Here is a 17,227-nt window from a genome sequence, read left to right as displayed (position 1 = left end):
AAATCACAACAAAGTAAACATTCGTATATTTAAAAAAAAAAACTAATACCAAACAATGAACCAAAGTTACCAAAATAAAGTAAATAGTCACATATATAAACCATACATAAAGTTACCAAACTAAAAATTCTCATTATCAACCCAAATCCCATCACAATCTCCACGAATACAGGATGGTTCATTGTCATCAGTTTCGTCAATATCCATTGATGGCATCCCTTTTGTGAAGCATTGGTAGTGGATTGAAGGATCTCCCAACTTATCATCAGTGATGTATTCAAAATACTCTCTATTTGTAGTTGAAAGTACAATAGACCATGTGGGATCTTGAGGGTCTTCTACATAAAATACTTGCTTTGCTTGAGTGGCCAAGATAAATGGGTCGGATTTGAATCCCATTCTCTTAAGATTTACCAAGGTGAAACCATTATCATCTACTCTAATACCAGTGTTATTCTCTACCCAATCACACTTAAACATTGGAACTCGAAAATCATGGTAATTGAGCTCCCATATTTCTTGTATCACACCATAATACATCATGTCTGTTATAATTGGATTCTTATCCTTTGAACTTGCAACTTGCATTGTTTGTGCCAGCAAGCTTACACTCGAGTTTTGAACAACTGTAACATTATCACGTTCTTTCGTGTAATAAGTGACCCCATCGATCATATAACTAGAGTATTTTAGCACTTGCTTGCTAGGTCCATTTGCCAACAGCTTCACTCTTTTTGATAATTGATTGGAGGAAGATGATGTTGTATTTGTAACCTACAATTCATCATAAGGGGGTTTAATTATTAAAAGTCTTAAAGTTCTTGTGTTCAATAATAAACATGCTAATATTTATGGTACTTACATGTTCATGGAACCAAGAAATAAAACTTCTGTGGTGTTTATCTTGTAACCACTTTGCACCTTTAATAGGAAATTTTTGCTTCAAGTGTGTCATATGTTCCCTAATCAAAAAATTTTGAAGAGATTAATCATATATTTTTTTAAACAATTTCAGGAGATTATTACTGAATTAGAGGGCTTACACAATGTAAGGATCAACCTCAGCTTCATTTTCCAATACATACCGATGTGCTTGTTCCCACTCATCGTGACAACATAAGTGCACCTTGGCACCTGACAAGGACTTAGTGAGTATTGTTTCACGATGCTTTGATGGAATCCCTATCGTGTTCATATTAGATAGAAATTCTGAGCAAAACTCTACAGCTTCTTCAGCAATATAACATTCAGCCATGCATCCTTCTGGTCGATTTCTATTCCGCACATAACCTTTCAATGTTTTCATATATCTTTCAAATGGAAACATCCATCTATACCAAACTGGTCCACACAACTTGACCTCACGCACGAGATGAACTGTTAAGTGAACCATTATATCAAAAAATGAAGGTGGAAAATACTTTTCAAACAGACACAACGTCGTCACAATTTCTATTTGTACTTTATCCAACTTTGAGGAATCTATTACTTTGTTACATAACACATTGAATAAGAAACAAAACCTTGTGATAGCATTTATGACATGCTTGGGTAGAATACCACGGATGGCAATTGGAAGCAAATGTTGCATTAAGGTGTGATAGTCATGTGATTTAAGACCAACCAGTTTTAGGTCCTTCATTGAGACAAAGTTTTTGATGTTGGAGGAGTAACCCGTGGGTACCTTAATTCCGAACAATGAATTACAAAGTCTTCTTTTCTCATCCTTGCTTAATGTATAACATGCTGGGGGCAAAAATGTCCTTTTCTCCCCTTTTTGTGGTGCTAATTCTCCCCTAATTTTCATATCCACTAGATCGTTTCTTGCTGCAATTCCATCTTTTGTCTTTCCTGGCATATCAAGTAATGTACCAATCAAACTTTCGCAAACGTTTTTCTCTATGTGCATCACATCAAGAACATGTCGAACATGCAGATCTTTCCAATACTCAAGTTCAAAGAATATTGATTTTTTTTTCCAGCAGGACTTACCATCATTTTCCATTGATTGAAAATTTGCTCTAATTTTTCCCCATCAGCATGTAATTCCTTCTACTTTTTTTAAAACTTCATCACCGCTTAGTGATTTTGGGGCCATAGTAAAGTCTTGCGTCCCATCAAATGCCTTCTTCTGCCTTCGATAAGGATGATCTCTACGAAGAAACCGTCTATGACCTGTAAATGACATTTTTTTACTATGCTTCAACCTTTTTGCACAAGTTTCCTCACCACAGATAGGGCATGCTTGATATCCTTTTACAGTGCATCCTGCCAGGTTTCCATATGCCGGAAAATCATTAATTGTCCACAATAGGACAGCTCTAAGCAAGAATCTTTCTTCTCGGTGTGCATCATATGCTTCAACACCAACTTCCCATAATTCTTTTTAAATCGTCAATCAAAGGTGCCAAGTACACATCAATGTTATTTCCCGGCTGTTTGGGACCAGAAATCAACAACGTGAGCATCATATATTTTCTCTTCATACACAACCATGGAGGAAGGTTATAGGTGATCATTATAACTGGCCAACAACTATATGTAGAACTCATCAAACTATGAGGATTGATCCCATCAGCTGCTATGGCCAACCTTAGATTTCTTGTCTCAGAAGCAAAATTTGGCCAATTATGATCCACAAGTCTCCAACAAGGTGCATCAGCTGGATGTCGCATATAGGCATCACATACTCTTTTATTAGCATGCCAAATTAACTCCTTAGATATTTCCTTGCTCCGAAACATTCTTTGAAATCTAGGAATAGGAGGAAAGTACCATAAAATTTTTGCAGGGACTCCTTCAATTATCCTAGAATTCTTGGCCAACTTCCACCTTGACACCCCACAAGTAGGACAATCGGTAAAATCCTCATACTCCTTCTAGTATAAGACACAATCATTAGGGCAAGCATGTATTTTCTTATAAGTCATCCCCATTGCACATAAGCTTTTCTTTGCATCATATAAAGATAAAGGCAATTCATTGTCAACGGGAAGCATTTCTCCAAACAATACAAGTAGTTCAATAAAACTATTATCACTCCAATTGTATTTCGCTTTCAAGTTATATAATTGCACAATTGCAGATAACTTTGTAAATTTAGTACACCCAACATACAGGGGTTTCTCAGCATCCTCAAGTAATTTTATAAATTGATCTGGATTCTCTGAACTTTCATATGCAGCGTGTACCATATCTATAGGTTTATCAGCAAAAGAGTTTTCACTTTCTCCAGCTGCATCATTCTCTTTCTTTAAATCTCCTAATACAGATTCTTCCCCATGCCATATCCATTTTTTGTATGTTAAGTCTATACCATTACAGTACACATGTGCCCTTATGATGTTAATATTAGTGTTCCATAGATTGCCACATTTCGTACAAGGACAAGGTATACTAGTAGGATTAGTAGCATGTTGCAGCGCAAATTGCAAGAAAGATTCTAGTCCAAGTTCAAACTCATGTGATAATCTATCCTTTGCCATCCATGCCTTGTCCATTTTGTTGTACTAATGAATCTAGAATCAATCAAAAATATCAAGACAATTACAACAATGAGCCAAAATTCTTAATCCATCATTATACAAATAAATTAACTATGCGGGTCCTCCAAGAAACCAACTACGCTTACCAAGGAAAGGATACGAATAAATTTCATAAACCAGAAACCAACTACTTCATCATTATACCAATAAATTTTATACCAGAAACCAACTATTTCATCATTATACCAATAAATTTCTAAACCAGAAACCATGACATTTCAGTGAAAACAATTAGCCTAGACATAAAAGAAACTTGATAGTTCAAGGATTACATAAAACCAACTTAGCAACAGGAACTAACAACTCCTCAATCTATCAAACAAAAATGATCAAATCAACTCAAGGTAGTGTTTGAGGAAATTCATCAAACACATTGCATGCATCAATCAATTAATACTTGCAAACAAGAGATCAAGAAGATGAAACTGTCGAAGATGAGGAAGAAATTCAGTAGCGATGATGTATAAAGGAAAAATTACCGGAATGTGAAGAAGGGCTCGAGCGGTGGCAGTGAATGCTGGACCGGAGATGGATGAAGCAAAAACTACTGGAATGCGAAGAAGGCCTCCTCTTCTCAACCAAATGGAGGAGTTGGAGGAGATGCAGTGTGGTTGGACGGAGAAGCAAGTTCGTCGTGTCTTGATCCTGATCGGAAGAGGATCTAGGAAGGGGGGAAGAGGGAGATGAGGTTGAGAGAGATGGTCGGAGGTTTAGGTTTAGGCTGAGAGAGATGGTCGGATGGTCGGATGGTCGGAGGTTTAGGTTTCGGTTTAGGTTATCGCGAGAGAGATGGTCGCGCGGAGGAAGGGCGGGATAAAGATTTAGGTTTCGAGGGAATTCACAGTGTGCAGATTTTGGCTTGTGGGGAAAATTAAAATATTTTATTTGGGTTCATTAACATCGGATATTAAAAACCGATGTTAAAATCGGTGTCTATTAACCAAAAAAAGGGCGCTCATAGACATCACCTAAAAAACCGATGTCTATGAGCTAAAATCTGCGCTCATAGACACCGGTTTTTAGAAAAACCGGTGTAAAATACTCAAAGGCATCGGTTTTAGCCTAAAACCGTTGTTGTTCCACTGATGTCTATGAGCGATTTTGTTGTAGTGTCTACTGCTGTTGTCAGTATTAAGTAACGATAATAGAAATCCTTGACAGCAACTTTTGAGCCTGTAATGCAGAAATGGTCGATATACCGTCATCCCTGATACCAATGAAATCCCACGAGGGTTGGTTCAGAGGTCGGAATGTGACCATCCTCGTCTAGCAATCAACTGTGGCATGATATGCTGACAGCCAATCCATGTCAAGGATAATGTCGAACTCGACCATTTCTAGTACCAATAAATCTACAAGGAGTATATGGGTGTTGAAGTCCAATGGGCATCCTCTGACCTCCTGAGTGACGTTTAATGCATCACCAGACAGTAGGGCAACAGTCAGTCGCCGTGGTCTAAGGATAGGTAGTCTACCAATCTCCCTCATAAATACCCAAGAAATAAAGGTATGCGAACTACCAGTATCAATTAGCATATCAACAGAAAATGCATAAAGTAAAATTGTACCGTGAAAAATGGATCCGTTGGCCCGCTGTGCATCCTCTCTGGTAACCGCCTGAATTTGTCCAGTCTCTGGCCTACATGCTCAGTGGATTAAATATCGGTGCCGAAATTTAACTTGGTAGAGGTTTGATACAATGCATTTTATTTGCTCATTACTGTTTGATCAGGGCAATATAAAGAAAAGGTCAACTACAAAAGGATTCTAACCAAGTTTTGAAAATTAGTTCCAAGATAGGTTTCCAATCCCTTGTCAGAATGAGACATTTCAAGTGTCTGAGGTGCTAGTATTGGTCCCTAGCACAATCTCTAAGTGGAGGGAGCTCTTGAATTTTAGTGGTTGTACTAATCACCAACCCTATGTTAGAATGTATACTAAAAGTCTAGCTTTTTGTATAAACATTTATTTTGAAATGAGAATCACATTGGTCAAATGTCTGCATTTAGTTAAATGCAGTTGTCCATTTAATTTATATTGCAGATAACATGGTGTGTGGTGTCACACAGAAGATCATGTTATCAGTTTCTTATAAATTATAAATAGTAGCTCACAACCAAGATGGATTGGGATAAACCATTGGAATGGTTGTAGTGTAATTTGGTACTAATTTATCTTGACTATAAAATTACACTAGTACACTATGTGTGTATTAAGCAGGACCATTTGAGGTTGTTTCTTTTTATACTGACTGCATAAAAGAACATAACCTCTGTTATTATGGATGTACGTACTCTTAATCCTGATATAATAACAAGCACATGCACTTAGTATTTATTTCTTTAATTTATCAAAGAGTGAGATTTATTCGTTAAATCAATAGGCCTGATAAGTTCGAAAATAATATTATTTATATGGTGTGTTGTTAATTATAGAAGGAAACTATGTCCTAGTTATCTAGGTTGATGATGGCCCCTTGAGGAGCTCATAAGGATTGTCATGTAAACCCTGTAGGTGGACTTAGTCCGACATGACAATAAAGTTGAATGGTACTACTCTTGGAGCTAGATGTTAATTAAGTGAGTTATCAGTAGCTCATTTAATTAATGGACATTTGATATCTTAAACACAGAGAGATTAACGCATTCATGATAAGAAGGAGCCCATAATATAATATAGAATTGGTGCGGTAGTTTAATAATAACTCTTTAGTGGTATGAGTTATTATTGATGAACTTGAGTTGGGTGTTCGGGTTGAACACAGGAAGCTCAAGCTCATCAGGAGGCCAATGTCAATTCCTCCTCTAGGTCCCTGTTGTAGCCTCTATAAAGCCTCGCATTCACCCGTTTTGATTTTCCTTCCTACCCAAGTGAGGGGTCGGCCACATCCATGCTTGGTACCCAAGCAAGTGGTCGGCCAAGCCTTGCTTGGTGCCCAAGCAAGGGGTCGGCCACAAGGGAATTAAAAGGGAGTTTTAATTTTTAAATCTTTCCTTTCATAGCCATCCTCTAAGGGATTTAAAAGAGAGGTTTTAATTGTAAAAATCTTTCCTTTTAGTAGCTATCCCATAAGGGATTTAAAAGAGAGATTTTAATTTTTAAAACTTTCCTTTTATAGTCATCCACAAAGAGATTTAAAAAAGATATTTTAATTCTAAAATCTTTCCTTTTTATAGTCATCTAAAATTGTTTAAAAGAGAGATTTTAATTTTAAAACATTCCTTTTATATCCATCCACAAAGGGATTTAAAAGAGAAATTTTAATTTTAAAATTTTTCCTTTTATGGCTATCCACAAAGGGGTTTAAAAGAGAGATTTAATTTTAAAGTTTTTTTTTTTTGCCCAAGCTATGGCCGACCATGATTGGAATTAAAAGGAAGTTTTAATTATGTTTTATTTTTTCCTTTTTAGCATTCACCAAGGATTATAAAAGAGAGGTAGATGGTACCTTATAGTGTAACACAACCTAAAGTTCTCTCTTCTATTTTCCTTGGTGGTCGGCCCCCTTTCTCCTCTTCTCCCTTTGCTTTCTATCCTTAAGACAGGCGGCACATCAAGGCTTCACCTCCTTGTGGCCATTTTCTTGGAGAAGAAGAAGAAGAGAAGGAGGCTCCCTATTCTAGCATCCCTTGGTGGTCATAGAAGTGGTTCGGGTGGTGTTGTCTTGGTAGATCGTCGCCTACACGATGTCCAAGAGGAGGAGAGAAATGCAACAGAAGATCAAGAGGTCTTTAGCTACAAGGAAAGGTACAATTAGTTCTTTATTCCGCTGTGAACTAGTTTAGTTTTTCTTTATATGGATCCTGAAATACCAACACAAGAGGCTAGCAATTTTGTGTTATGATTTTGTGCTTTGATTTTATGTTTCGATCTTGTGCTTCGATTGAGGTCTCTTTAGTTAAACCTAGGGTTTACTATAAGGAGTTTAAATATTCAATTTCTTTGAAAGGCTTTGTCTAGGAAGTGGTGGATGATCCCATAACCAAGAAGGTCGAGTGCCTCGCCAACAACTTGGAAGCCAATCCTTGAAATAGATATTTAATCAACTTCTGTAATATGATTTAACTTCTAAAGAACACATGAGTTGAACTTGGAGTAAAAATGTTAAGTTTCGTTTCCCATCCAAGTTTAACTTATGAAGAACACATGGTTTGAACTTGGAGTAAAAATGTTAAGTTTCGTTTCCAATCCAAGTTTAAGAATACATGGGTTGCTAGGAAAAGTTCTGTGCTTGTACAAATTTTTATACAGGGGAAATAGAACGGAATTTCAAGTAGCACCCAACACCCTAGATGTAGGAGGAGGAGGACTAGGCAAAGAAATAGGAATCACATAACTCATGTAAGTGTGTTGTAGAGGAGGTAAGAAAAGGATAGGGAAAGCAAAGGAATGAATGTCGGAATCAAATACAAGAAGGAAAGGATATTTTAGGAAGTCCAACCAGTTATCCTTGTGGAATAGTACAGGTAAAAGCCCGTACCAAATAGACCCAAATGAATGCATGGTCCAATTAGATGCACATCACTTAAATCCTTTCATGCAATCTTACCTTGATACCTGCTCTCGTGATTGCTGAAATTCACCTCTTTATTTCCTTCGTGGTCGTCTTTTGCTGGCCCATTCATTAGCTTTACATTTCATTTCTAATTTAAGTAGCTTAATATTACAAAATCATGAAAATCAACAATTTAGACCCAATTTATTCAGGTTAGTAATGCTTTCTCAAACTAGAGTGACTCCGTTATCTAAACACTTTCATCCCTACTCTTAAAGTTATCCCGTGTTTCCCCTTAGCTATCATACAGTAACTTCTACAATAACCCCACTAAATTAAAATGCCTAACTACTGAAAATCTTTATAACTACATAGTATTAACACAATACGCATATGGTTTCTAATTATAACTAAGATAGTCTAATTGAGGTCATTCGTGCTCCTATAAAGCATCACACCATGTCTTACTAACAATGAAGCTAATTCCAATATAGACTACATATCTCTTTATGACCAATAAGGATATCTATGTTACCCAAGTATTAATACGGGTACCATAATTATAAATTTAATCATTTTACCTATTTGCTGTCTGGAGATGTTCCGTTGCTGCCCAGTCCCCGATTATGACCTTTCCTTGACGAGGTCAAAAAATATCTCAGAATTCCAAAATAAGAAAAATCGATGAAAATCCATATAAATCCAAAAATACCCAGATTAACTCACAAAACCTGGGATCTGATACCAAATAAATTGTCACGCCCCGGGGGAGTCCCTGCTAGAGGAAATTTCAGCAGCATCTCCCCTGTACGGGTGACAATATGGGACCTAACTGTTGGATTTTTCGGGCCGCGAAAACCGCTTTTTCGGGCCACGAAAACCGCTTTTTCGGGCCGCGAAAACTGCTTTTTCGCGTCACGGAAACCACGAATCACCCAAAGCCGTAGATCCGTGCAAGGAAAAACCGAATGATATACAAGTACGAGTTTCAAAACTTTAGATCTACTCCTAGATCTATATGTTGAGAGCTTTTACCTTTGAAGCGTGCCCTCGCAAAATTCCCGCTCGTCCAAGGTACGTGTCGGATCTCCAAAGTATCAAGGTAGATACTTCTCTAGTGATATCCACACGAACAAGGAGTGCTCTCTAGCACTCAAGGATGGAGAAGAGAGCCCCAAGTGTGCTAGCACTTTCTAGAGCTCTCGGATAGAATTTGAAAAAGGAGAAAAAGAGAGAAAACAAGAAGACTCTCACATACTCAACTAGTAGTATCCTCTTCTTGTGTCCTTCACACTCTCTTATCTTTTCTTGGATGAAACTCAACACCTTCTCCTCACCATGGAAGTCACGGCAACAGCAAGAGGGAGAGGAGGAAGAAGCATCCAAGGAAGAAGAAACTAGAACGAATGCAAATCAATTGCATTCACACATCATCAAGTGTGTGGCCGGCCACACAAATGTAACCCCCTCATTTAATGTGGTCGGCCACATTAAAAGGAATGGGTGTGTAACCTCCATGAGGTGGCACACCATTATGAGGTGGTGATGATGTGGCAAGGATGTGTCATGCCATGTAGGATGAGTCAACCTACATGATGTGGCAATGCATCAAGTCAAACTTGATGTTTCAACTTCCATTTGGTCAAGTCAAAATTGACCAATTTCTTCCTTGTTGAGTTAAATCCAACATTTGATTCAGGTCAATTTCAATTTAATGAATCTCAATTCATTAATATAAATTGACTCAATGAATCAAATTTAAATTAGACTCATTCAACAATTGAATCTAATTGAGTCTAACTCAATAAGTCTAATTTGAATCCAATCTTTGGTGCATCAAATGAACCCAATCCAATTGGTTCATCATATGAACCTAATCTCCATCCACATGTTCTTTGTGTGTGACCCAATAGGTTCTTGTAACGTTGGCAATGCCCCTAAACTCATTTAGAAGCATAAGTAATGAGCGGTATCTAGCAATACATCATTGCTACCCAAGTTACAAGAATGTTGAGATCCAACATCACCTTGTGACTACTAATTGTGACTCCTCACAATATGTGACATTGTCCTTCTATCCTAGACATCTAGATTGATCAATATGAGGCATAGACCGTGTCATCCTCTAATCAATCTAAATCTTGAACTCCAAGTAGACTCACTCGATCAAATGAGCTCAACATCTAATGTTGACTCATTTGGGCATGGCCATGCACTTAGTGGTCTCACTCTATCAAGAATACCGATGTCGCTCCCATCATATGGGAGGGATAGATCCCATCTACATCACTCACATCCCTCTACATAATTCGTTATATACCCAGTAATCGCCTTTATAGTCCACCCAGTTACGGGTGACGTTTGACGAAACCAAAGTACATAACTCCTTATGTAGGGATCCATGGTGACTTCAGGTCTAAGGACTAATAGTCATACTAATAGCCACATGAGAAAGTATATGACACTCATATAACGATCCATGATACTTTCTCATGGTGGGTCATTCAGTATACATTCTCCAATGCATACCCATGTGTCAACTTGATATCTCCATATCCATGACTTGTGAGATCAAGTCATCGAGTTGACCTACATGTTAGTCTTATTGCATTAACATTGTTCCTGAATGTTAATACCCGACTAGGAATGATTAAGAGTAGTGTTCCCTATATCATCTCACTATCGGTTCAACTAACCGATTGATATAGGTGAGAACCATCTACTCAAGGACATTATTATACTTAGTTTATTTGGCACCAATACAAGTAAGTATAATAACCAAAATCCAAATGCCTTTATTAATATACAAGAATATGATACAATGAGTCCATACAATCATCAAATGATTGGTTCTAGGGCTCTAACTAACAATCTCCAACTAGCACTCGTGCCAATCAGTATAGGCTCTAAGGCCTAATGACCTAGTGTGACCATCATGCTTTCTCTGTGCCAAAGCCTTGGTCAAGGGATCTGCGATGTTAGCCTCTGTAGGTACTCTGCAAATCTTCACATCTCCTCTATCGATAATCTCTCGAATGAGATGGAAGCGCCGTAGTATGTGCTTGGTCCGCTGGTGTGAGCGAGGTTCCTTAGCCTGTGCTATAGCTCCATTGTTGTCACAATAGAGCTCAATAGGGTCAGCGATATTAGGAACCACCCCAAGTTCAGTGACGAACTTGTGGATCCAAACTGCCTCCTTTGCTGCCTCTGATGCAGCAATGTACTCGGCCTCTGTTGTAGAATCAGCGACCGTGTCTTACTTCGAACTCTTCCAGCTCACAGCACCACCATTAATGCAAAACACGAACCCTGACTGCGATCGAAAATCATCCTGGTCGGTCTGGAAGATGGCATCACTGAACCCGTTACAACTAGCTCATCATTACCTCTATATATCAAAAAATATTCCTTAGTCCTTATTAAGTACTTAAGAATATTCTTGACTGCTATCCAGTGACTTTCACCTGGATCTGACTGGTATCTGCTCGTCATGCTCAAAGCATACGAGATATCAGGTCGAGTACATAGCATGGCATACATGATCGATCCTATGGCTGAGGCATAAGGGATCTGATCCATGCGGTCTCTCTCCTCCCTAGAAGAGGGACCTTGAGTCTTCGAAAGACTCACGCCATGTGACATCGGTAGAAATCCCTTCTTGGAGTTCTGCATGGCAAACCGAAGGAGTACCTTGTCAATATATGTACTCTGACTTAGGCCAAGCAATCTCTTAGATCTATCTCTATAGATCTGTATCCCTAGAATGCGGGATGCCTCACCTAAGTCCTTCATTGAGAAGCAACTCCCTAGCCAGGTCTTGACAGACTGAAGCATAGGGGTGTCCTTCCCAATGAGTAGTATGTCATCCACATACAATATGAGAAAGACAACTTTATCCCCTACAACCTTCTTGTAGACACAAGGCTCATCTTCATTCTTGATGAAACCAAACTATTTGATTGCATCATCGAATCGAAGATTCCAGCTCCGAGAAGCTTGCTTTAGTCCATAAATGGACCTATGCAGCTCAGTATGCTGTGGATCTACAAAACCCTCAGGTTGTGTCATGTACACATCCTCAAGCAGGTTTCCATTCAAAAACGCAGTTTTGACATCCATCTGCCATATCTCATAGTCATGGTAGGCTGCAATAGCAAGCATGATCCGAATGGACTTAAACATCGCTACTGGAGAAAAAGTTTCATCATAGTCAATACCATGAATCTGCTTGAAACCTTTAGCTACCAAGCGACCCTTATAGATAAGTCCATTCATGTCTTTCTCTTAAAGACCCACTTACACCCAATGGGTTTTACCCTTGGTGGATCAACCAAAGTCCATACTTGGTTGGTGTACATGGATTCCATTCGGATCTCATGGCCTCTAGCCATTTCTCGGAATCTGGTCTCATCACGACTTCGATAGGTGGTAGGCTCATCCTCTATGAGCATAACGTCATCATGGTCGACAAGAGAAATGAGTATCTCTCGGCTGACGACCCTATCAGACCTGCGAAGAGGTATGTCTACTTGAACCGGTTGTTGTTCCTCAACTCCTTGTGGAACAACATCATCCACAACACTTTGTGGTTCCAGTTCAATTTCCATCGAGGCATCAGTGCTATTGTTCGCATCTTGAACTTCTTCAAGATCGAACGTGCTCCCACTCGTCTTTCTAGAAACAAAGTCTCTTTCTAGAAAGACCACAGTCTTTGCCACAACTACCTTGTGTTGACTGGGAATGTAGAAGTAATATCCCTTAGTTTCCTTGGGATATCCGATGAAATAGCACTTGTCGGATTTGGGTCCTAATTTGTCTGAGACTTGACGTCGGACGTAAGCCTCACAGCCCCAAATCCTCATGAAAGACACCTGGGCATCTCTCCCAGTCCATATCCTATATGGTGTCTTTATCACGGCCTTGGATGGAACTCGGTTGAGAATGAAAGCTGCCGTGTCTAGAGCATATCCCCATAGATATGTCGGAAGATCTGTGTGACTCATCATAGATCGTACCATATCTATTAAGGTACGATTCCTCCTTTCGGATACACCATTCCACTGTGGTGTTCCAGGAGGAGTGAGTTGAGATAAAATCCCACACTCAGCTAAGTAGTCACGAAACTCACGGCTTAAGTATTCACCACCTCGATCTGATCGAAGTACCTTAATACTCTTGCCAAGCTGGTTCTGTACTTCATTCTTGAATTCTTTGAACTTTTCAAAGGATTCAGATTTATGTGTCATCAAATACACATAACCATATCTACTGAAGTCATCAGTAAATGTGATGAAGTACCTATAACCGCCTCTAGCAGCGACATTGAAAGGGCCACATACATCACTATGTATGAGTCCTAACAAATCAGTCGCTCTCTCGCTGTGCCCACTAAAGGGAGTCTTGGTCATCTTGCCTCGTAGGCATGACTCGCATATCTCATATGATTCAAAATCAAATGAATCCAGTAAACCATCCTTATGGAGCGGGGATAAGCGCTTGTCATTTATATGACCTAAGCGACAGTGCCAGAGATAGGTGTGGTTCATATTGTTAGATTTGAACCTCTTGGTACTAACGTTATAGATAGAGCTCTCAAGGTCTAGAATATAGAGTCCGTTCATTAGAGGTGCACTACAATAGAAAATATCGTTTAAATAGACAGAACAACATTTGTTCTTTATTATAAACGAGAATCCTTTCTTGTCCAAACAAGAAACTGATATAATGTTCTTAGTCAATGCAGGCACATAACAACAATCGTCTAACTCTAGTATAAGCCCAGAGGGCAGAGATAGAAAATAAGTCCCTACAGCAACAGCAGCAACCCGTGCTCCATTACCTACTCGTAGGTCTATCTCGCCCTTTGTCAATGCTCTACTATTCCTCAGTGCTTGTACATTAGTACAAATGTGCGAAGCACATCCGGTATCTAATACCCACGACGAAGAAATAGAGAGGTTGACTTCTATAACATTTATACCTGAAGTAGAAATCTTATTTCTCTTCTTGTTAAGATCTTCCAGGTATCCTGTGAAGTTCCTCTTCCAGTGCCTTGCTTGTCCTTGATATAGGTGACAAAGATGTTCAACCATATCGTAAGCGCTCATCAACTCATGTTGCTTCTGAAGCTCAAAGTTCATGGTTGCGAGCATTAGACAGGACACATCTAATGCGTCATCTTGATGCTTCTTGTAAGCATCACGGTCTGCTCACGTGGCAGTGGCAGGAGGAGCCTCCGGAATGGGCTGCTCCAGAACGTACAGTTTACGTTCTTGGGTGAGAACTATTCAAAAGTTACTGTACCAGTCCAGGAAATTTGCTCCGTTGAGCTTGTCTTTCTTAAGGACAGTCGCAGAGAGAAGGTGTTCGTATTCGACGTCATGGAAATTCTACAACAGAAATAAATGCAGAAATAAGTATCATATTCTTAAATATTTAATTAGGCCTTTAACTAAATGATGCTCCCACTGAATTCTATAATTCACGTGGGACAAGATCCACATCATACTAACCCTTGAGTTAGCTTTGGCTAATACGCCCAAGCCTTAGTATGATCGGTAGGTAACGATTACCAATTACATCTCTATGCAACTCTTGTTTATAGGATCAAGATCCATATTTATATTAAAACTCGAGTTAGCTTTGGCTAATACGCCCGAGAGTTAATATAAACGTGATTTTGTCCTACCTTTCCAACTATTGGAAGAATGCCTATAGTTGACTCGATCCAATCGAGTAACTAGGAATACTCAATCTAATTGAGTTTGTATTCACCCATGTGTTGATAAGCGGGACCAAGATTGTCCCTCCGTACCCTACCAAGATAATATGTATTGCTCTACTTTGGCAGATTCAACAATACATGTGATCGAGGTAGTGATAGGTATCACGGCACGGTTAGGCATTAGAGTTGAGTCGATTGAGATCTAATCTAATCGAAAAAGGATGCATCTTGTGCACGACTTAGATCTAATCTAATCTACATAATTCGTTATATACCAGTAATCGCCTTTATAGTCCACTCAGTTACGGGTGACATTTGACGAAACCAAAGTACATAACTCCTTATGTAGGGATCCATGGTGACTTCAGGTCTAAGGACTAATAGTCATACTAATAGCCACATGAGAAAGTATATGACACTCATATAACGATCCATGATACTTTCTCATGGCGGGTCATTCAGTATACATTCTCCAATGCATACCCATGTGTCAACTTGATATCTCCATATCCATGACTTGTGAGATCAAGTCATCGAGTTGACCTACATGCTAGTCTTATTGCATTAACATTGTCCCTGAATGTTAATACCCGACTAGGAATGATTAAGAGTAGTGTTCCCTATATCATCTCACTATCGGTTCAACTAACCGATTGATATAGGTGAGAACCATCTACTCAAGGACATTATTATACTTAGTTTATTTGGCACCAATACAAGTAAGTATAATAACCAAAATTCAAATGCCTTTATTAATATACAAGAATATGATACAATGAGTCCATACAATCATCAAATGATTGGCTCTAAGGGCTCTAACTAACACTAACTACATAACCCTCAGGGCTCACAATCATCAGCCAACATGGCTGCAACATATACCATACAATAATAAAACAATCTACGTAGTTAATAATAAATCAGCCTCTGGCTGACTACCCAACCACGCAGTTTATAATAATACGTACTCCACTACAACGATGAAAAACATAACATAACAGAAAACCTTCACAGTGAAAAATATGGGCATCATACCTAAAGCACGATATAAAAATCCATAGGTACAAGAACTACACAACATAAGTATGTAGACATAACAAAACAAGGAAACAAAGAAAGTCCGAAACCAGAAAGCTATCTCGACTCCTAGTGGGGACTAGCGACTGGAATCTCCTGACAGCTTCAACCTGAAATTGGAAAATAAAGCAACAGTGTGAGTTTAACGACTTAGCAGGTATCAAGCTGACATGCATAGTAAAATATATCCAACAGTAATAATCATAGAGTATATTCTCCTGATCAAAAATAGGAAATGCGAAGACTGAATAAGTAAAGAAGCTGTACTCACCTGGGCCTCCTATCGTGACATAAAGGTCATCAGACCAAACCAATTATGTCTCCTGTATGCATGTCAATCATAAGTGACCACAGAAATTTAACACCAATATGCAGCAATCACAAGTAATGAATGCAATCTATGTATATGATGCAAATGATATGGTCACCCATGACACAGTCAACCATCTCACACACGATGGTGAGACCAAGTGGGTAGGGCTATGACAACTGTACACTCTACCATCACTACTCCTCAGTGATTGAGTGGATAGGATACAGTCAGAGTATACCTATTCTCCTACCCCAAACATAGTGGGGGAGCCTAAGCTCTCATCTCCCTGTTTCATAGTCAAGGGGAGGGATCCCTGCCTGCTACATGCTACAGTTATCGCTACCCATGAGAAGACCAGCAGAGCCCTGACAAAGTAAACTACACACACCCTACCTGATGTACCACTAATCCATGAGTGGTTGTGTGTGTAGATCATATAACTGGCGATGTGCTCAACAATAATGAAGCCAACAATCGCTCAATATGCAATCATGTAAAATGGTGCATGACACTAAGCATTTAGATCCTGATAGTATACACCTCCATATAATATGTACCAAAAAGGAAATAAATTCATACAATGATCTAGGTATCATAAATCTAGGTACACAAATAAGATATGTCAAATAACTAGTCTATTCCACAGTAGGGTAATGTATGTCACTATTTCTATGAACAAGAGTACACATGGAAACAATCAAGAAAATATAAGCATGAATGCATAATAGATAACAATAAAGGCATACTACAAGTACTAAGTAGTGAGATATCCAAACAGATGCAAACATAACCATTACTATTAGCTATAACCTACTATGCATATCAAAATGACAATATCAAAAGAGATAAGTCAAAGGTACCCACCTCAAAAGTGGAGATCGTATCCGAAATAGGTGCCACATCGAGACGCTCGTCTCGAATCAACGTCCTGCATATAGTATACACAGTATATCTAAGCTTCATTATAAACACAATAGCTAAACAAATCCTAATCCGATTAAGAAGCTAGGGTTCAATTCCATTTCATAATCTTATCCTTCCTTTATAATTAATATATCTATAGCTATGAACAA

Source organism: Zingiber officinale, chromosome 10B (assembly GCF_018446385.1).
Source record: "Zingiber officinale cultivar Zhangliang chromosome 10B, Zo_v1.1, whole genome shotgun sequence".
NCBI lineage: Eukaryota > Viridiplantae > Streptophyta > Magnoliopsida > Zingiberales > Zingiberaceae > Zingiber > Zingiber officinale.
Note: the sequence above shows the minus strand (reverse complement) of the source record.